Here is a 23,868-nt window from a genome sequence, read left to right on the forward strand (position 1 = left end):
TAACCAGAATATACTATACACATTGTATGATAGCAGTCTTGACTAATTATTTTTCTTTCAGAATACGAGGCGATTGATGCAAGCTGTCAGACAGAACTACACATGTTAATTTTAGTGATGAAATATGTTAGAAGTAAGAAACTCTATACTATGAATAGTTGTATGAAGTGAATGGTAATATGAATATGAATAATGAAGTGTCTATTTTTTTGCAGATGATAATAAATTATGATGAATGGTTGTATGAAAATATGGTAATGTGAATAATGAAGTTTTTCTTTGCAGATGAGAATAATGATGAAGTTTATATATTTACTATTAGTTAAGAGATGCTATGTAGTTATTTAAGTATTTGTTGCAGTTCCTTTTGACAGTATGGCTTATGTTGCATAGTATAATGACTGAATGTTTTGGGAAAGACAGCTAGAGTACATACATATTAAGTACACGTTTCATTACCTGTTAATTCGAAGTTCACTACTTTTCAGCATAATATGCATTTCTTCTTTCAGCTCAATAATCCATTTTGTATTTTTTCCAGGAGAAGCTTTTCAGGATACTAATATGCTATAAGCACTTAATTATTAAATCTGTTACAGTACTTGCATTTTTTTTTTACCCAGTTGTGTCTATCAGTTATGAATGTGATCACATATACTGCCTTTGTTTCATAACCTTGCTACAGCTGACTCATGACGAATGACGTTATTAGTCCTTATTTCCAGCAATAAGTCAAAAGCATATGTTTTCATGCCCCAGCAATTAATTACCGATCCCGACACAAAGCATTGCTAGTACAAAGAAAAAAAAAAATTATTACCTGTCCCAGCTATTACCAGTATATAATTAAATAATGCTACCAGTTTAAGATATATTTCTAGTTCCAAATATAATACAAATTTCTCTGTCGTATTGAATCCATTAATCTATGTATTATTGGACTACAGACCTTGAGTAATAGTTACAGTGTGTTACATTTAAAATATGTCCTATGTCATTTGAATGATGAGTTCTGAGTAATACTGAATGATGACTTATGCATAAATGCTATGCCAATAATTAACTCCTATTTTGAATGATGACTTGTGAATAATACTGAATAATGTTTTGTAAAACTATATGAATACTTTGTAACTGGCCAATGAGTGCCAATAATTATTCAAATCGGTTGATAGACTAGTGTAATTCTCAATGATGACTAGCACAAGATTTAATGTCCTTCACCTTCTGACTTAATTACCAGAACTTACTGCAATATCCGTTTGTCCTGTCCATCCTCATGATCATGGAGCACTATGTTTGGCTTTTGCACTAATTATACGTTAATGAAGGAGTATGGATTCTACAAGAATGTGGTGTTGACATACCAAGCTGTCCACCACCTTGAACGATGGAGATGTTATTATGGTCCTACTATTTGGTGTACCTAATGTACTACCAAAATGATAACATACAGTATTAATACAACATGTCAGTGTCTTGGCTACACTGATTAATCCTTCAGGGAAGAGAAGTTCAGATTGTCTCACTTGGTGTTGTGCTTCTGTAGAAAGATATGGACTTTCAGTGCAGCTACGTACAACCTACTGTGCTACAACTATGATACAATCCTTCCCATTCCTTTCCTAGTTCTTGTAAAATGGTAAAGACTTATACGGTGCGTTTAAATTCTCGTAAAATGATAAAGACATATACAGTGCATGTGCACTTCATTTCATTTGTTAATAAGATCAATTGTCCTAAATATGCTAAAGACTTCTACAGTGCATATGCACTTTATTTCACTCCCTGATATATTTAATTCATGTAAAAATACTAAAGACTTTTACAGTGCGTGTGCAATTTATGTCATTTGTTAATATATTTTGTACTCAGTGAGTGTGCACTTTATTTCACTCCTTCATATGTCTAATTCATGTAAAAATGCTAAAGACATTTACAGTGCCTGTGCACTTTATTCATATAGTTATTGTAAAAAAAATGCTAAAGACTTACACAGTACGTGTGCACTTTATGATATTTGTTAATATATTTTGTACCCATTGCGTATACACTTTGTCAATCAGTAATGTATATACTCTGTGACTGTAGACTTAGTAACTAGATAGATTATAGAAAAATTTGTTGCTCATGGCAAGTCAAATTGACTCACCATCGCTGCCAAATTTTTGCCCCCCCCCCTCCCCCCAAGTGGAGGGTTGTGTAAGAGGTCCACGATTAAAGAATTTGTTGCTAGCCCCTTGAGCAGATGTAATTTCGATGGATTGCTCACACGCTGCCTGCGATATGTAAGGTATAAGAGAATCTCAGACCAGAGAGCAGTGTTGTCAGTAGTAGGAACTGTGTAGCAGTTGGAGTAAGTAGTTGCTCGCGAGCAGTCGTGTGTATGGAGTTGGCTGGGCCGGTTGTGGAGGGCGATGGCGGTGCCAGAGCGATATAATGTAAGGTAAAAGCAGCCTCGTGCATATGTAGTATTGTTATCTCAAGTCCTATGTAAATGTTTAAAAAAAAATCTCTTAATAATAATCTTTCTCATAAAAAGTAACTTTTGATGATCATTGATATCAATTTAAAGAATTTACTAATTTCTCCAATCCTTGGTCATCCCGATTATTGAAAAGAAAAATCAGTTGTTTCTTTTTATACATGACAAATCTATCGGGCAGCATTGCACAGAGCTGCGCCAGAAAAATTTCTTATAGGAGCGGATATATACGCGTTATCTTGCGACCTAATTGAGGTAAGATTTTTCAATTTATTCAGAATGAATTTTCAGGGCCATGACGCAGCACTGCTGACGTTCTAAATTTACCAATTTAAATTCACAGTCATTATTGAAAGGTTATAAGTGAGCGACAATTTTATTGAGAGGTTAATCACATTGTATTATTGGTAGATTACGGAACTTATTCTGTTGGGAGGTTACACTGAATGTGAATGATATAACTAATTATATTTTTCACTGCTGAGAGGTTTTGGAATTTTTCTGTTTTGAGGTTACGCTAAATGTGAATATTTATTCATATTATTTTTTATTTTGTGGGGACGTTACAACTTTCTATTTAACATGAATAATTTAAGTTGCCTCGGATGAGTAAGAGAATCATATTTGAATGCAACATTAATCACATGCTGCCTGATGCAGTCTCGTCGATCAAATGTGTAAAATTACCGCTGCGAAATGACATGAAATGGAAGGAGCAAATGGGGTCAGCTTCAGTTTTAGGGAAGGCGTATGACCTGCGACGGTTTATTCCGTGAGCTCTGGGAAAATGTAGCGCATCTATAAAGGAGAATGCTTGTGCAACCAATTTAGTTTAGTTTAGTTGTGTCATGTTCCGTAGATCATTTTCACGATTGTTTTATCCATATTATGTGGAACAAGTCAGATTACAAGATATATATACCCACATGAATAGTGCTAATATTAATATTACTGAAATTTTTAGTTCTGCAAATGCAACTACATTTAGAGGTAATTTTTTTACCAGTTCTGAAAGAGAAACTGGTCCATGGAATAGAAGGAGTTGTCCTAAAGAAATGATTTTAAGCTAGATTTAAAACTTGAACTGCTACCTGTTGTTGGGCAAATGATCAAAGATTTTTTTTGCCAAAGAATGTACTCCTTTTTTAGGAACTGACAGCTTCAATAGTGGATAGGAAAGGTCATTTTTTGCTCTAGTGTTGTATGTATGAACATCAATGTTCTTTGTGAATTGAGATGGATTACTTAGAACGAATATCATTAGCAAATATATGTACTTTGATGGTGTATTTAAAATACCTAACTCCTTGAATAGGTGCCTACATGACGTCCTTGGATGAACACCACTAATTATTCTCACTGCTCTCTTTTGTGTAATCAATACTTTATGTCTAAGTGGTGAGTTACCTCAGAAAACTATTCCATAAGTCATTATTGAGTGGAAATTCGCAAAGTGCGTTAGGAAGCTGATCTTTTTATTACCAAGACTAGCCAGTATACGAAGACCGAAAGAAGCTGAACTTAATTGTTTGAGAAGCTCAGTAATATGCTTCATGCAGTTCAAGTTGTCATCAATGTGAACACCCAAAAATCTACCCTGTTAACCGAGCCCTGTTCATATGCTACATCAATTATCGGTATGACTTATTCGGTGTACAGAACTGGATATGGTGAGTTTTTTTTTTTTTCAAAATTAAGGGAGAGTCCATTTTCTGAGAACCACTTAGTGATTCTTTGAAAGACATCCTCAACATTATCTTCAGCTACTTTTTCTGTAATGAGGTTTATTATAACACTCGTGTCTTCTGCAAAAAGTACTAGTTCTGCTTGTTGAACGTTGAGTGAGAGGTCATTCACAAGCGTAAGGAACAACAGAGGACCTAAAATTGAACACTAAGGGACTCCCTTTGTGATAACTCCCCATTTACTAGAATTTACCACCCTCCCAACGTTATTTGTGTTATTCAGCACGACGTTTTGCTTTCTGTTCCTTAAATATGATTCAAACCAGCTATTTGTATAGCCTTCAGTTAGATAAAACCTGATTTTTTTCTAAGAGTGAGACATAATCCACACAGTCAAATGTCTTGGAAAGATCACAGAAAATACCAAAGGGCAATAATTTGTTATTTAGGGCTTGTACTATTTGATGTGTAAATGTGTAGATAGCGTTCTCAGTCGATTAACCCTTCCGGAATCCGAACTGTGACATGCTGAGTAAATTAATTTAACTTAAATGTGAGACTATTCTTCATAACTTTTTCGATTATTTTAGAAAATGAATTGGCGACTCCATGGAGTGTTCTGTGCACCACGACCAAATAGTGGATAGAATTGGAAGGAAAATCAGCATTGACCGTATTTTGTTGTTTTATTGTCTGCAAAATCGATTTTCGGTCACTTAGTGATATGTGATCGCTCTAAGCTTGTGGTTATAGCTTGATACCAGTGCCTACCAAATTTAATTGAATATTACAGCACTGAGGATGGTCACTAAGTGACCGAAAATCGATTTTGCTGACAACAAAACAACAAAATACGGCCAATGCTGATTTTCCTTCCAATTCTTAGAAAATGAAGTCAGCAATGCGACTGGTCTATAATTATTTAAGTCACTCTGGTCCCTTTCTTATCAAGAGGTTTGACAATTGCGTGTTTCAAGCTGTCTGGAAAAATTTCCTGTGCCAGCCAAGCATTACATACATCACTAAAGACTCCACTTATTAAACTAGAACAACAAAATACTGTTAGAGACTCCATTAACACCACATGAGCTCTTGTTTTTCTGTATATTTATAATTCCCTTAATTTCAGTAGAGGATGTTGGTGCTATTTCTAAAGGCCTAAATTCCTGGGAATGACATTTTTATCTTTTTTTTTTTTTGCTTCTGCAACTGAACCCTTTAACCCTATTTTGCTGCTACATTCAGATAATGATTGTTAAAAATACTTGCAACTTTTGAATTATCATTCACAACATCATCATTTAGCTTTATTGCTGTGGTATGCTGTGCACTGTCAGTCTGCCCCGTCTCCCGTTTGACGATTGTTGAGTTCGTCCGAGTGTCTGATTCCATTATGTCAGATTTAAGGCAGATATCTAAACAACACAGGGGCGTGCTGTTAGATTCGTTATCGGCTAGTTTACTTGATATGAGAGTCCTACTAAAATACGCGGTGGTCTTAGACAGGAATCTTTACAGAGTAGAACGATTTCTTTTAGCGAAAGACGGAGAACCAGCAATTGCGACAGCTTGTAAAACGGTTCTACTGCTTTGAACGTTCATTTCGCCTAATAAACATGGAGATTATGGCTCATAAAGCTGCTACAGGCCATTTATTTTTCTCCCAGTATATTTACTACTGAAACAGGAAACTGAACGACCAGCAGTGCTTTAAAGTATCCTCCACCACAGTGCCTTGTGGGTTAACTACATAAATTTTGATGTAACTATAGTATTTCCGATGAAGATGTTACATGCTTTGGCAAAAAATAATTAACTGAAACGAATAAAAAGCCAGCAGCCGCTCTTTCATATACGTCTTACAATACCGTATTTTGAAAATGGGCAGTAGTTATGGATTCATGATTATATATTTAGAAAGAACAATTACTTATTCCGTAGAAGCGAAGCGTGTGCGAAGTGGAAAGCAGTAAAATATGTTCAGTTTGGTCTTCATGCTCGCGTATGAGGAACTCTGTTCTCCTGCCAGCTTATTCGACGCATAAAATTTATGGTCTAACTTCAGTCTATAGATAAGCGACTAACATGCTTAAATAACATACCATTCCGTTTTCACTGCCTCTTCGAGAAGAACATTAAAGTACTGTGAAAGACAAGTGTCGTTCCACACATTTTATGTCACACAATAATTTTTCTTTGTCGGGCGCTTCGTGAGGTGCATAGACTTGTGTTTCACAGCAGCACAGTGTTGCGTAAGTACCTAAAGGGAAAGATTGTCAAAACTTTAACTCTATGACCGTGTTCCCTGTTAGTTCCATGGTGGACTCCGATGCGATCTTATGAAACGCCGACTGAAATTCTGAAGAGAATGTGCGACAGTTAGGAACCAAACATAACGAAGAAGACGCTACATTTGGCTTGATTTAACATATGCAGATAGTTTGTAAGTAATTAAATGCTATTAACTGGTCTTCATTCCTTAACTCTGCTGATGCGTTTGGCATAAAAGAAGTCAACGTTCCTTCACACATAAAATATGTGTAGTATTATAAACTGTGTCTTCTTTACCGTTGATTACTTTTTTCTTTGTATATGACCAGTGTAGTAAGTGGAATATTATACACGGTGTGCCTTCATGTGCGGATTTATATGACCGTGAAAGTGAACACGGCCGATACAAGGCTGTGAACATATACCATACACAGCAATACTTACATGGGCAACTGAAGATTATTTTCAAGTAAACCAACTATTAAAACTTCATTATAGGAGCGGCTCGCTCATAAACACTGCAAGTTAAGTTTGCTAACAATAAAAAGAAACAATGTATAAAGTCATTTAAACGAATAATCACATAAGAATCAAACAAGATTAAATAAGTCAAGGTATTCGTTTACTGGGACCTTTTAGGGACTAAGAGACACTGTGATTTGGATACGCACCAAATGGCAGGTGGCCGGTTAAAGTGTACACCTGTAACCCGAAGGGCTCCTCAAGACGGAGTAAGAGAATGCGCAAATACAAGCACGCAGGCACACATCACCCACACACGCTTATCTTTTAGGTGAGTGCACAAACTAACAGGCCAAATCGGATAACTCGTCCCAGGAAAGACCGTAATAGCTACAACAGAAGAAATTATAATTAGTAGTATAAAATACTCAATGACAACAAACAACGATTTCCAGTACCAAATTAAAATTGAAAAATACTAGCTTGCGGCTTACAGAAACCTCCAGATTAACATACACGGCCCGAAAAGGGGTCACTGATAAACATAAAGGAATCGAAATCGTTGCCTGTTCACGCCGGGCAGATTTAACAATCCTTAAGTACAGTATTTATTGAATTGTCTTCATACTTAATTTCAAATAAATGCAAAGGCCAACAGCTTCATGACTCCAGGTGGGCACCACATTGTACCACCCTCCTATTGAGGTAATCGGTCTAACGAGTTGTTCAGTACCTCCCAGCTTATTTAGAACACCACAGATGACTGATGCAGTTCGTAATCAGGTTGCACGTGACGAAAGTCGTTCCTTGACCGCTGAACTCGCCGGTAGGAATGGTCAATGCTGCAGGAAAATGAGGGCCCCCATACCCCAACTGCCAACGGTTTCAAATCACTGCAATCGCCAGGACACAGAGTACTCAGGCATACCCGTCCATCCCTGTATAAAACACGCCCCTCAGCACCACAGAGCTCCTGAAGGAACACATGCTCAAAGATGATACGACGAGGGTCAGCAATGTTGGAACTCGTGCAAGAGTGGCGCCAGTAGGATTGCGCACGTGCTCTCATAGAAGCCACGGCTCATCTTCAGTGCTGTACACCATATGATTTATGGTCTCTGCCACATGGGACTTCAAGCACACTCCCAGGATAGTTTAAGATTTGCTGTTAATTAATAATTCGATATTCTCCAATAAACAAAAATAATTTAAGCCAAGAGGCACGTCCAAGTGGTCATCAGCGACAATATATTGAAAACACTTCTGCAGTAGACACTGGGACAGTCATAGCATTCTATTTACAATGTTGGGGTGATGGACTATTGCATGGCATAAGCTTTGCTCATTATCTACAGCCATTTAAGTTTGTGTAGACTGTCACAAACCAAAATACACTTTATCAACACCCATCAAATTCATTGATTAAATTTTCTTAGCTCGACATAAGGAAAATAATGCTTATTATGCCATAGAAGTGGAGCTGACATTTGTCACACGTCAAACCTCTTTCAACACTGAATAATGACTTGCCATCTTTAACGCTACCCTTTCTACGCAGCAGTGACGTCAGACCATTCAAATTGGCAATATAAATGTTCCCCATATTAGAGTGGTATAATTTGCCCCATATCCTAAATCCGTCATTCCGTAATGTTATGAGGAACTAATTTTTGTTCCCTTTCTGCCTTCCCCGGACTGTTCCACAAGTCATAACTAAGGCCTGCTAGGCCCTGTAAGCTACACCATATATTTATTTTGGTCATTGTTAGTATTTTTAAACCAGCCTTGCCAAGTCTAGGACCGTAGTCTGAATTCCCTCCAAGCTGACTTGAGTTTTTTGTGAGCGCTTACTCTTTCCCGTCCAACAAAGGATGCTCTCATCCGCCACTGGCTACTGTGAATTCTGGTCAATAGTTTCAATTAAATATCTCGTGATTCTTAGCTCGGATCACAGTACGTTTTCAACCAATTCGACATTAATAAAATTTCACGTCTATCTGCATATGTTTCCACCTGATTGCTTCTCCCTGCCATTTCAGTCTATTGGCTTATTAACTCCGAAAAGATCCTGTGCAGTTATATGACATACCAGTGGTACATCTCAAACTCATCTGCATCACTGCCGGGCTTCAGGCCCGATACAAGAAACCAACTTCAAACCACTCTTAATATCTCCTTCATTTCGTATGAATCAACAGCTTGTTCCATAATTTTCGTGTAAATTTCTGTATTGTCCATGACAAGCAATCAGATTAGTCACGTATAATTAACAGTACGAGTTACGAGAGACTGATCACCCTGTAGTTTGGTTCCTTTACTCTTCAACTCAACCAACCTGAGTGCGAAATCTTCTAGACGAAACAAAATGGAATTACAAAAAATGTTCAAATGTGTGTGAATTCCTAAGGGACAAAACTGCTGGGGTCATCGGTCCCTAGACTTTCTCACTACCTAAACTAACTTACGCTAAGAATAACACACACACCCGTGGCATGGCGCCTCTGACCGCACGGCCACTACGCGCGCCAGGGAATTTCAGTTGTATTTGTTTAGAACCTTACTTAATGTCTTCCACCCCACCTTCGTTGTTTCCAACAGTCGATTGCACTAGGTTGCTTTCTGATGTTTCAATTTTTGATGACAGATGTTGGGTGAGCCGTGTGGTTCGCCAGCGATACGTCGATTGGCACGTTTGTGCTCCCTTCCGCAGCGCGTTAGGTCTAGACCATGCTCATGCAAGAATTGCGCCCGGTGGGCGCGCCCGCGCCCCTCGGGCGCAGGCAGTGTAGTTCAGCGCCGCGTCCGCGACCGTGTGTCGCTAGTGTCGGCATAGGAGCGAGAGAGAGACCTGCGGAGCGAATGAGACGGCAAAGCACTGCTCTGCGCTGGACTGTCCCGCGGTCAGACCCAACGTAAACAAAATAACAGGGGAAGCGCACCTAGCGCACCTCCGTAAAAGAGGCCGATGAGCGGTAAAACAAGCAAACAATTTACTGTTTAGGTAACAAATAGAGTTCGTGTGGCAGAATTACTACGCAAATCTTTAGAAAACAATAGCCAAAACAAGAATCGAAGTACAGCTCAGTTATTTTCTGACCCACAGGTTCATTCTATTAGTACTGCACATGCATACTCGTCATATGTACAATAGGCGACTACTGAAAAGTATATCAGTTTCTTAAATGAACTAGAGTCATAAATATTCTATTTTAGAAATAAGGAATAAGGGATATAGAGTCTCATTCCTACTGTTAGCAGTTACAAGTAAATATTTTTTGTTATACTTCGGGCTACATCTTTTTGTATCCGTTTCCAGAGTTTAGAAATCAGATCCTTAGTTTGCTGTTTTGAACTTAATAATTTTTAACGACCAGGTTTGAATACTTATTAAAAATAGAATTAAGGTTATAAAGGTCTTTAATTCTTACAGTAAGCCGGCCGGAGTGGCCGCGCGATTCTGGCGCTGCAGTCTGGAACCGCGAGACTGCTACGGTCGCAGGTACGAATCCTGCCTCGGGCATGGATGTGTGTGATGTCCTTAGGTTAGTTAGGTTTAACTAGTTCTAAGTTCTAGGGGACTAATGACCTCAGCAGTTGAGTCCCATAGTGCTCAGAGCCATTTGAACCATTTTGAATTCTTACAGTCAACATTGTTAGAGAAGACAATTAACATTTTACACTTTTTTATTTTTAGGGGAAACGATTTTGTCTATGTTTGTACAATATTCCGTGAGACTAACAACCTCAAAGAATTGTTGTTGTTGTCGTTGTTGTGGTCTTCAGTCCTGAGACTGGCTTGATGCAGCTCTCCATGCTACTCTATCCTGTGCAAGCTTCTTCATCTCCAAGTACTTACTGCAACCTACATCCTTCTGAATCAGCTTAATGTATTCATCTATTGGTCTCCCTCTACGGTTTTTACCCTCCACGCTGCCATCCAATGCTAAATTTGTGATCCCTTGATGCCTCAGAGCATGCCCTACCAACCGGTCCCTTCTTCTTGTCAAGTTGTGACACAAACTCCTCTTCTCCCCTATTCTATTCAATACCTCCTAATTAGTTACGTGATCTACCCATCTAATCTTCAGCTTTCTTCTGCAGCACCACATTTCGAAAGCTACTATTCTCTTCTTGTCCAAACTATTTATCGTCCATCTTTCACTTCCATACATGGCTACACTCCATACAAATACTTTCAGAAACGACTTCCTGACACTTAAATTTATACTCGATGTTAACAAATTTCTCTTCTTCAAAAACGCTTTCGTTGCCATTGCCAGTCTACATTTTATATCCTCTGTACTTCGACCATCATCAGTTATTTTGCTCCCCAAATAGCAAAACTGCTTTACTACTTTAATCTAATTCCCCCAGCATCACCCGACTTCATTCGACTACATTACATGATCCTCGTTTTGCTTTTGTTGATGTTCATCTTATATCCTCCTTTCAAGACACTGTCCATTCCGTTCAACTGCTCTTGCAAGTCCTTTGCTGTCTCTGACAGAATTACAATGTCATCGGCGAACCCTAAAGTTTTTATTTCTTCTCCATGGATTTTAATACCTACTCCGAATTTTTATGTTGTTTCCTTTACTGCTTGCTCAATATACAGATTGAATAACATCGGGGAGAGGCTACAACCCTGTCTCACTCCCTTCTCAATCACTGCTACCCTTTCATGCCCCTCCACTCTTATAACTGCTATCAGGTTTCTGTACAAATTGTAAACACCCTTTCGCTCCCTGTATTTTACCCCTGCCACTTTTAGGATTTGAAAGAGAGTATTCCAGTCAATAATGTCAAAAGCTTTCTCTAAGTCTACAAATGCTAGGATCGTATGTTTGCCTTTCCTTAATCTTTCGTCTAAGATAAGGCGTAACGTCAGTATTGCCTCACATGTTCCATCATTTCTACGGAATCCAAACTGATCTTCCCCGAGGACGGCTTCTACCAGTTTTTCCGTTCGTCTCTAAGTAATTCGCGTTAGTATTTTGCAGCTGTGACTTATTAAATTGATAGTTTGGTAATTTTCACATCTGTCAACACCTGCTTTCTTTGGGAATGGAATTATTATATTCTTCTTGAAGTCTGAGGGTATTTCGCCTGTCTCATACATCTTGCTCACCAGATGGTAGAGTTTTGTCATGACTGGCTCTTCCAAGGCCGTCAGTAGTTGTAATGGAATGTTGTCTACTCCCAGGGCCTTGTTTCGACTCAGGTCTTTCAATGCTCTGTCAAACGCTTCACGAAGTATCGTATCTCCCATTTCATCTTCATCTACATCCTCTTCCATTTCCATAATACTGTCCTCAAGTACATCGCCCTTGTATAGACCCTCCATATACTCCTTCCACCTTTCTGCTTTCCCTTCTTTGCTTAGAACTGGGTTTCCATCTGAGCTCTTCATATTCATGCAAGTGGTTCTCTTTTCTACAAAGGTCTCTTTAATTTTCCTGTAGGCAGTATCTGTCTTAGCCGTAGTGAGATAAGCCTCTACATCTTTACATTTGTGGTGGTGGTGGTGGTTAGTGTTTAACGTCCCGTCGACAACGAGGTCATTAGAGACGGAGCGCAAGCTCGGGTTAGGGAAGGATTGGGAAGGAAATCGGCCGTGCCCTTTCAAAGGAACCATCCCGGCATTTGCCTGAAACGAATTAGGGAAATCACGGAAAACCTAAATCAGGATGGCCGGAGACGGGATTGAACCGTCGTCCTCCCGAATGCGAGTCCATTGTGCTAACCACTGCGCCACCTCGCTCGGTTATTTACATTTGTCCTCTAGCCATCCCTGCTTAGCGGTTTTGCACTTCCTGTCGATCTCATTTTAAGACGTTTTTATTCCTTTTTGCCTGCTTCATTTACTGCATTATTATATTTTCTCGTTTCATCGATTAAATTAAAAATTTCTTCTTTTACCCAAGGATTTCCACCAGCCCTCGTCTTTTTACCTACTTGATCGTCTGCTGCCTTCACTACTTCATCCCTCAGAGGTACCCATTCTTCTTCTACAGTATTTCTTTCCCCCATTCGTATCAATTGTGTCCTCATGCTCTCCCCGAAACTCTGTACAACCTCTGGTTTAGTCAGTTTATCCAGGTTCCATCTCCTCATATTCCCACCTTTTTGCAGTTTCTTCAGTTTTAATCTACAGTTCACAATCAATAGATTGTGGGCAGAGTCCACATCCGCCCCTGGAAATGTCTTACAATTTAAAACCTGGTTCCTAAATCTCTGTCTTAACATTATATAATCTATCTCATACCCTTTAGTATCTTCCATGTACACAACCTTCTTTCATGATTCTTGAACCAAGTGTTAGCTATGATTAATTTATGCTCTGTGCAAAATTCTACCAGACGGCTTCCTCTTTCATTTCTTACCCCCAATCCATATTCACCTACTATGTTTCATTCTCTCCCTTTTCCTACTCTCGAATTCCAGTCACCCATGACTATTAAATTTTTGTCTCCCTTCACTAACTGAATAATTTCTTTTATCTCATCATACATTTCATCAATTTCTTCATCATATGCAGAGCTACTTGTACTACTGCAGTAGGTGTGGGCTTCGTATCTATCTTGGCCACAATAATGTGTTCACTATACTGTTTTCAGTAGCTTACCCGCAATCCTATTTTTTTATTCATTATTAAACCTACTCCTGCATTACCCCTATTTTATTTTGTATTTATAACCCTGTATTCACCTGACCAAAAGTCTTGTTTCTCCTGTCACCGAACTTCACTAAATCCCACTATATCTAACTTTAACCTATCCATTTCCCTTTTTAAATTTTCTAATCTACCTGCCCGATTAAGGGATCTGACATTCCACGCTCCGATCCGTAGAACGCCAGTTTTCTTTCTCCTGATAACGACGTCCTCCTGAGTAGTCCCCGCCCGGAGATCCGAATGGGGGACTATTTTACCTCCGGAATATTTTACCCAAGAGTACGCCATCATCATTGAATCATACAGTACAGCTGCATGCCCTCGGGAAAAATTACGGCTGTAGTTTCCCCTTGCTTTCAGCCGTTCGCAGTACCAGCACAGCACGGCCGTTTTGGTAAGTGTTACAAGGCCAGATCAGTCAGTCATTCAGACTGTTGCCCCTGCAACTACTGAAAAGGCTGCTGCCCCTCTTCAGGAACCACACGTTCGTCTGGTATCTCAACAGATACCCCTCCGTTGTGGTTGCACCTACGGTACGGCTATCTGTATCGCTGAGGCACTCAAGCCTCCCCACCAACGGGAAGGTCCATTGTTAATGGGGGAGGGGGGGGGGGCTCAAAGAATCAGTCAAATTTTTATAGCCAAGTAATGAACGGTTCTTCGTTTTAGAAAACTTTAAAGGAGAGAAAAAGTGCTGGCAGGTATACGTGGAACCAAACAGTAAGAGAACTTCGTCCGCGTTCTTGTACAGAAGAGGGTATTTCTCCCGTGGAAGACAGCTGTAAAAGTCATACAGAGTTTTACACGTAACAAAGCTGTTGATCAGGCGGATATCGCACTGCAGGTCAATCAGCTCTAGTTGAAGCATTTGTGAGACGTCGTCTGCCCGAAGGGAAATTGGGCGAACAAATATATGTAAGGCCTATTGAAGTTAACTTAAGTCCAAAAATATGTTTTCAAACTGTTGTTTTAATTCGCAAATGATTTGAACATAATCTGAAAAATCCACATCTTCTTTAACGCTGTCTAGTGCAGGAAAGTGTCGACAATTCTTCTCGTGCAATTGTTTTTCCCACAAAATAAGTTTTTTTGAATGCTTGAATCGTCTGCACTAATTCTACAACATAGTGATTTTCGTGTTGAAGTGAAATGTTCAAAGTATTTAAATGACCAGTTAGGTCACTCAAAAAAGCCAAATTCGCCGCCGACTTACGATCACAAAGTATTTCTTCTGAACGTCCTTTCATTTCCAAAAAGGTATTTATTTCGCCCCTCAAGGAGAACAACCGATGAAGCACCTTTCCTCTGCTCAGCCATCTTACTTCTGCGTGGTAGGGGATGTCCGAGTATTCCGTTTCGATATCAACCAGAAACTCTTTAAATTGGCGATGTGTGACTCCCTGCGAGTGAAGATAATTAACCACTCGAAGAACTGTGTCGATAACATTTTTTATGTTGACAATCTTCGCACAAAGTGCTTCCTGGTGTATCAGACAATTGACTGTCGCGAAAAAGGAATAGCCACTTTTGACCTGACGTAGCACAGGAACCCAGTGCGTATTCCTCGTAGCGCAGGGACTCCATCCGTTGTTACAATGTTCAGGCGTTCCCGTTTTAACTCCATTGACTCTAACACGTTTTCCACGGCTAGAAAAAGATCCAAACCCGTGGTTCTGTCTTTTAATGGTATAAGATCGAGAAATTCTTCAGTGCCGCGCAGATTGTCGTCGGCACATCGAATGAATATGACGAGCTGAGATATTTCCGCAACGTACGCGGACTCGTAAAGAGCGATAGAAAAGGAAATGAAGTTTGCTCTCTCTCCATTAGTTGGTGCTCCATATCTGAGGCCACATCTTTGACTCGGCGAGCGACAGTTTGAGCCGAAAGAGCTACTTTTTCAAATTTTTCCGTGACGTCTGCCGGACAAATACAAACCGCCGAGTCGACGAGGCAATCCTTGATGAAATTCCCAACAGTAAAGGGTTTCCCTGCTCTCCCAATTCTCAGCGAGCATTTGTAACTTGCGTGCAAACTTTGCCCATCTGTTTCCTGCTCGTACCACGGCAAAAAAGAACATACTCGTACAATTAATTTTGTACAATCCTTTTTTTAAACCACTTTTATCACTTTAACAATTAATTGTTGAATTCATTGAAACTCAAATAAGAAACTAACAAAAATGATTGGTTTTAGGTGCGTTTTGCCCCAGTTCCGCTGAAAAGGACAGTGAACTGTTGTCGCAAAATAAATTTTCGTCTATTGGAATATTTGCGTTTTAATTAATTGAAAACATAGATCAAACTGCAACATTTGTTTTCCCATTCATAAAAATTGCGTTTTAGTTAATTGAAAACATAGATCAAACTACAACACATGTTTTCCCATCCATAAAACCACAAAAACAAAGAATGACTCTTAATGACACTTTGCTGCCGAGAGAGCGTTTGTGACGGCTTTTCAGAAAGTGGCAAAAAATAACGTACTGAAACTTTTTCTTATGTCTGTGCGACGCGGTTTAATGCAACCCAAATATAAAAATTAACCGAAAAGAAATATTCCTTGTTGCTGACAATCTGATATTCGATAACTGTCGCATTGCTAAGTGACACATCAGATTATAGAAAATGATTCAAATGGCTCTGAGCACTATGGGACTTAACATCTATGGTCATCAGTCCCCTAGAACTTAGAACTACTTAAACCTAACTAACCTAAGGACATCACACAACACCCAGTCATCACGAGGCAGAGAAAATCCCTGACCCCGCCGGGAATCGAACCCGGTAACCCGGGAGCGGGAAGCGAGAAGGCTACCGCACGAACACGAGCTGCGGACATCAGATTATAAAATATAGTTTTATTTATCACCTTTATAAATAATGAAGAGTCATACGATAGGAATCACTTACTTCACTGTAATACTGCTTGAAATTTTCTTTCAGTTCTTCAAGCTTTGACTGGCCTTCCTCTTGCGACAAATTTTCGAACTGGTCTTTGTGACAGGTATTAAAGTGCCGTTCAATCGAGTACTTTTTTTAAATACATGAGGTTCCGATGACATACTAAACATTTGGCATGATTTTCGACAGCAGTACAGAGGAAATTAATTTCCCTCTCGGGTTTAAATAGTGCGGACTCGCCGCTCCTCTTTCTTTTTGTCTGCTGCTGTTGACCATCCATCTCGATCCACTTAGCCTTACGTCTGCTGACTAACGCCTTTGTGTCGTATGAATGCTTCTGACCGCTGCTGGGGCGGCGGTCTGCCTTCCGTACGAAGCGTGCGTACAGCGGCATGGCGAAGCGCGGCGGGCGGTCCGTACGGCCAGCTGAGCGACACTGCTCGGCCACTGCGACAACATGCGATTTCGCCCGGGGCGCTGGCCGTAGGCGATCGCGGGCGCTAGCGCCCCAGGGGCACAGTTTGGACGAGCCTAGTCTGGCCGTTTTCGCGCAGTTGGGAAATATGGCACCGAGTCGCTGGCAGTTACGAACGGAAATCGATTAATAGCGGATTTCTTCTGCCTGCTACGACGTCTGGACTGGCTTCATCACAAGTTGGCAGCGTGTCAACGAGAGCAGAGGTGTGCTTTTGCGGAGCCGTGTCACCGCAGCTAAGCTGTGGACGCGCAGCGGGGTCTGCCCGCGTCTTTCCTGAGAAGCGGCTAGTGCATTCCGCCGGATGGCATTTTCTCACCCCGGCAGTTGCTAATGGCTGGTGCTTTCTTTCAAGTAACCGTGGTGACAAGATAATGTGGGATGTGCCACGTATTTCTGATACATTATCACCTTGTAAGCCGTCGCGCGTGGAATATCTAATGAGACCACGTGCCGGAGCTGCTTATTTTGTTCCTAATTTAACCTGAACTCTGCGCTAAACTACAGTGGTTAGCCGCCTATCGTCATTGTGTTAATTTGTTGAATTAATGGCCGCTCTCGATTGGCCTCGATATTGCGACGCTCTCCTACGAATGAAATAAAAGTTTGTAGGATCTGTAAAGGCATCAGGTTAGGGAACACGAGTGATTGTATGTTTTGCAATTAAAGATTTTTGATAAACTGAAGAGTGATTTCCGTTCATGCAGATTTGAATCTGTCATGCATGATGAATTACTACCAGAGCTCAGGTAGTTTAACGTTATAGTGTTGTTTCCTAAATAGAAAGAATGAATTCGACAGAGTTTTAACTTAATGTTTGCCATAAATTTTAGAGCTCGGAAGTTGTGTTGGATGCATTTGTTAGCTTGTAGGTGGCTCAGAGGTCTTTCGTGTGTTTGCTAGGGCTGCAAGCCCAGTTTATTTATCTGTGCTGATAAGCCACTGCGCTGCGTCTGTGTACTCATGACATTACTGCCTGCCAGTTGTCTGCGTGACTGGTTGCCGTGGTATTGCGCTCTCCAACCCTTGTGTCAACTCCCGACCTGGATTTTCTTAGGCACCCACCAAAGCTTCACAAATCTATTGTCTTCTCTTGCATGTCTGTAACAGAATTTGATCCATTCTGTTGCGGCTTACTTATGGCCAATATTAGTTTGTTAAAGATGTGGCTGCTTGGATTTTTACCGCCCGCATCAATTATGCGTGGTGCCGTCACGGTATGTCGCCTTCAGACGAGAGAGATCGGGATTTATTAGTGGTGGGACCTAAATGTTGAGAAATTTTGCTGTAATTTTTTTAAAATGCATTAGTAATTGAAGCCTGAAAGGGCAAATTAATATGTCTTAATCCGATTGTGCGTGACTAATTCACTCACTTTGAGTGCTTGAATAATTTTGTTAGTCATTACCCTGGCCTGGAAAATCGTAAGAACTGAAGTCTTCTGTTTCAGGTAGCTAGTGTTTCGGGTAATTTAGACGAGGTGGTAATTTGCCTTTGGGCTTGGCTGCTTCTAGTGTTAACGATTGTTAATCGCTGTTTTATTTGTGTGTCTACACTTTAGGTAAATTTTGGAGAAGTTGCATTTCATTCCCTTATTGGAGAAAAATTACATTTAAACTGATCTTTTACATCTGTTACTATAGGTCATCCATCTTGAGCTGACTGCAATCTAATGAAAAAGAATTACACCAGAAGCGTTTCGCTTTTATTTGCAAAGCATCTTCCGTGGTTATTGGTACTACTTCATACAATCTGCTCCTTCCCTCCTTGCTTGCAGTGGTTGGTGTCGACAGGCTTCATTTCACATCTGCGCTTGTCAGTCCTAAATGGATAACCTATAGTAACAGATGTTAACAGCTGCTGCGGAAGATGGCCAACCAAACAAACAATTTTGATCTTGTATAACTTGGCCATAGGCGTGGGAGAATTAATAACTGTTGTTTAGGTGTATTTAATTACTTCATTGTTGTGTCATATATTTGTTTTTAAATATTTGGAGGACTTTTATGAACTTTAATTACTGGTACAGCGATAACATTCATTATTTGAGCCACTGCGCTTAAGTGCGGTCTGTGCATGGTTATGGTTTGCCTGTAAATTTTCGTTGCAATTTGAATTTAATATACAATGTTACAGTAATTTTTGGGTAAGGGGCTGACTGAGTACCCGTGTTCACTTTACCTGAGGGGTGATTCAGTTGTTGAAATTCTCACTTGTAGCTATATAACGTTTGTTTTTTATTGTAATCACTACAACCAGTTAAATTGAGTGACTGTTAATTGAGTTTTGAAATTAAATAAAGAGTGTATAACTGTGAATGCTGATGTCCGTGTATGTTTTTGTGTTCTCCCTTGCATTGCACAGACACTTGAGCTGCACCTTGCGTCGTTTTAGCTCAGAAAGACGCATCTTTCCCTGAACGTGGACTAACGTGTTGAGACGTCCATTTTCAAATCACTTTATACCTCATGTATTTGTCAGCGACTGCTTAATTTAAAATATGAAATACCAAAATGCAAATGCGGCAATCGGTCTGTCATTTGTGGTCTAGAACGCGATATTTGCTGTTCCAAGAGTAATTATGTTTTTTTTATTCTCCCTGTCTGGTATATGATGTTGTAGTTAACATGGTAACGTTTCTATAATTCGGTTCTGAAATACTGAGTTATCGAAAAAAGTACTGAAGTTCTTGTGGGAAAGTCCGTGATCTACGTAAGAAAGCTAGCATTCTCAGTATATTCGTTTTACTGCAATAACTTCGGTTTGGGACACCTGAAACCATGATCACAGATCAATGCGCATATGTTACGTGGGAATTACTGCAGTAGCTGTACAGGCTGTTGCGTATTGGAGACTTACGAACAAGCGCTCTGCATCCTCAAGCTATCGGTCGCAATGAACGAGTCCAAAGGAAAACAGCGAAAGTATTGAGTCTTCACATAAATTCCCAGCCTAGCAACTGGGACGTCCTATTGGCCTACGTCGCCGCTGCATACAACCTTAAAGCTCACCAGAGCACAGAGTTGTCCCTATATGAAGTAATTTTTAAGCGCAAGACGCCGTCGTCCTTTGAGTTTTGCAAAGCTCCGCGCAAGGAGAGATCTCGTGGTTCAAGGATTTCTCTAGGAGAGTGAAACTTATCTGGAGACAAGTGGAAAAAGTGAATACGAAGGCCCTAGAGAAACATAAAAGGGTGCATGATGCGAAAGCAGTGTTACCTACGTACTATGTGAGTCAGTGCGTTATGTTAATGAATCCTCTTGTGCCGAAGGCGAAAACGAAGAAGTTCGTGTCACGGTATAATGGCCCTTACCAGGTAAAAGAGGAAACGTCGGTTAACGTTAAACTTCAGCTCCTCACATATCCTTCGAAAGCCCACGTAAGCTGAATTCGGCCGATTCTGGAGGATACGGACAATTTGCCTCGTGTGAACTCAGTTTCCGTAGAATAGGTAGAGGAACGGGGGACGAGGAGGAAAAAATGGAAAAACCAAAGCAATGGAAGAAGGATAACATGGTGAATCATAGGTATATGCTAAGACCTAAGGCAGTTGTTTTTCGTTTACCTACTACGATAACGGGAACCATAGACATCAGTATGGTGCATTCCTTAATTTATGTACCTGACCTACCTTCCTCAGTATTGCTCCCCGAACACCTTTCGTTTATTAACCGTACTACTGATAAGCACTAACTTCTCTGGATGCTGCCATCCAACATGGTTGTGTTACCATGGAACATCTCTCAGAGCACGTGAAAAGGTACAGAAGTAAGCAGTAGCAGCACTTGGTAGTCACTGGTTCATCAACAACAGCCGCTTGTGCATTTCTTGTGGTGATTGGGGTAATGTATTTCTTGTTCAAGAGAAGTGTTGTCCGAATTCCACCCCTCCCAACTTTCAGCCTACGGGCTCGAACCGATCAAAAGGGCGCGGCTCCCTGCCAAGGCAGTATAGTAAGTGAACAGTCATGAAGGACAAGGAGTGTAAGGAACAATTGTGTATAAGAGAACTGTACAGTTATTAGTAATGACAAGCCACAGTCTCAAAGGAAGTGGTGTAAGTATAATTAAAGTCCAATATGGGTAGGGTTCATGTTGTGTCCTCGTTGCTACGTAGAGTCTTGTGCCACTATCCTTTTTCTACAACACAACTGCACACATCGATTAACAGGGTTCTTTGTTTACATGAACAGGAAGCTATTTATCTTTAAGAGAGTCTACGTCTTGTGGTACAAGTTCTTCCATAATAGGCCACATTATCCTCATTGCTGGTGATGTACAAGTCCCATTATGCAATGAATGACAGACGCCAAACTTGAGTGCGAGCTGGTGCATCAGTGGCTGAGCTAATGACTGAGCGACTGCGCAAGTGCTTACAACTGACTGTGGCCTCCGGTAGGCAGCTGCGATCTGAATACTTGCAGTCGAGATTGCGTTGGCGGCGCGTTGCTTGCAAATCTGTCTTTGGCCTCTCTACTGATAGGCGCCTACTATCGATTTTATTGCTACATCTTTGCCGACCGATGTGCTGGCGACAGCTTACGCCAGCTCGTTCCTCCCATTCAAAATGTCACACTATTGTCATGTAGGGAAGATGTGAATGAACGGGGAGGGAGACAGGACGCCGGACGCTGAGATGAGCAGCGAGCCGTGACTGCGGAGGACGGCATACTCCAAACCATACCCTGTCATCCGGCTAGCGAGGCAACAGGAAAACTTGCTGGAAAACTGCTTTCAGAGCACATGTCCAGGCATGAGGGCGTGTCCTGGGGCGATGACTGCGACGACGGCCATGGCGGGTCCAGGTCCATCGGCTCGACGAGCGGGGACGGCGGGTGTGAGGGCGCATCGTCCATCCGCTCCTCCTGGGGTGCTCTGGTGGCCGCGTGGACATGAGAGACAGTGAATATAGGGGAGGAAAAGCAACAGAATCAAGGGGCAAATGACACGGCGCTACAAACCATCGGGACCTGCAGTCAAGTACATAAAAGAGCCAATTCGTTCCTGGATCACGCCTCTTTCCCAGCACCCACGGTTGCCATAAACCCTGAAAAGAACAAGATCACACGCCCCCAAGCGGTACTTCAGAACCATTGACGACGCCGGATGCTGCAGTGGGCATAGCAAGTAGAGCAGCCTTCGATGGCGGCGGTCACGCAGACGTTCCGATGGTGTGCGGAAGCTTTAGGAGGCGAGAAAGAGTTACAGCGCTTGTCCTGTGTGTAGATGGGAGATGATTGGCCATCTGTTGCTTAAAAGTGCGTATGAAGTATTCTGCTTCTCCGTTGGACTGGGGATGAAACGCAGCACTTGGTAGATGACGAATGCCATTTCGTCCACAAAACTGTTCAAAATCTCGTAATCTGTGGTCTATTGTACGACACAAGTACTTGTGGCAAACGTCCTGTGCAAAATATGGAGGACAACGCTTGAATGGTGCTACGTGATGTAGTAGAAGCCATAGGCCCCGCAAATGGGAACTTGCTAAAAGAGTCACCCCTATGAGCCAACGAGTGTTCCAAAATGGTCCCGCAAAGTCTATGTAGCCAGGGCGATCGAGTCTTAGGCCAAGCTGAGAATGTCTGTGGCGGAGCGGATTGGTTTTCCGCGCATGAGTGACACAGTGACTTCATCTATTCAATGTGGACGTCCAGCCCTGCCAAGTACAGTGCGCCCGCGCTAACTATTTACTGCGAACAATTCTCCAATGTCTCTGGTGGGGCAATCGGAACAAACCGTCTTGTAACACTTTGGGAATAAACACACACACTTGTCCACTGTCATTTTGAACTAGAATCACACCGTGTTGAACTGAAAAGTTGTGCCGATGTGCAAAATATCGGCGCAGAACATAGTTCTGGATACTGTTCAGTGAACGAGGACAAGACGTACGAAATTAATGCAACAAAATCTTGAGATCTGGTTCCGCTTCCGTTGCCTGTGCAATTTTTTCTGTATTGCAAGGGAAAAGATTACAGCAATTCAGGGCCCTGCTCATCGATTTGGCACCAAGATGAGGCAAATGCATCAAAATTAGAGTCTGAGCTAATCGGAAGACGAGATAGGGCCTCTTCATTGCCATGCCTTGCCGTAGAACACAATTTGATACTGATACTGCGAAAGTAACAAATTCCAAAGTTGCCATTTTTAGCAGTACGTCTAGGAAACGGCTCTGACGGATGAAACAAGGACTGCAAAGGCTCGTGGTCTGTCACTAAATAGAACCTGCGAGCCCCCATTACTAATGGAATTTCCCACACCGTTCACAGTAGCGAGAGCCTCTTTTTGTATTTGTCAACCATGGCACTGAGTTTCAGTTAAAACTTTGGTTCTGTCTTGTGCGCCAATTGGGTGCGAAAGCACAGAGCCGATTCCATCGATACAAGCGTCGACTTGTAAAACTACCAGCTTGGCAGGATCAAAATGTACTAAACATCTGTCACTGACCGAGGCATATTACTCCACACGAAAGGCACATTTTTGCGTCGCAGACCTTGCAATGGACCCACGATATGAGCAGCATTCGGTATGACCCGAATGTAGGACGTCATCTTGCCTAGTACCCATCTTGCCTGATTGCAGTTGAGACACATTGAGAGGAACAGGCAGGTCACGGATTGCAAGGAAATGAGACTGGAGGGGGCGCACTTGCTGACTGTCTATCACATGACCTAAATACTGTAGTTCAGTTTGACAAAGGTCACACTTTTAGAGACGACAACACTCGAAGAAGATTACGCAATTTTGCAATATGTTCCTCTGGTGTACGACAGGAAACGACAATATCGTCAAGAAGTGTGAACAAAATGGCACTTTTGCACTCAGATGTTCCAAGTAACGTTAAAAAATGGCGGGTGCGGAAGCACTGCCGAAGGGCAACGCAAATACTTGGACAGTCTTAAGTGTATATTTACA

The sequence above is a fragment of the Schistocerca americana genome, chromosome 1 (assembly GCF_021461395.2).
Source record: "Schistocerca americana isolate TAMUIC-IGC-003095 chromosome 1, iqSchAmer2.1, whole genome shotgun sequence".
Taxonomy (NCBI): Eukaryota; Metazoa; Arthropoda; class Insecta; order Orthoptera; family Acrididae; genus Schistocerca; species Schistocerca americana.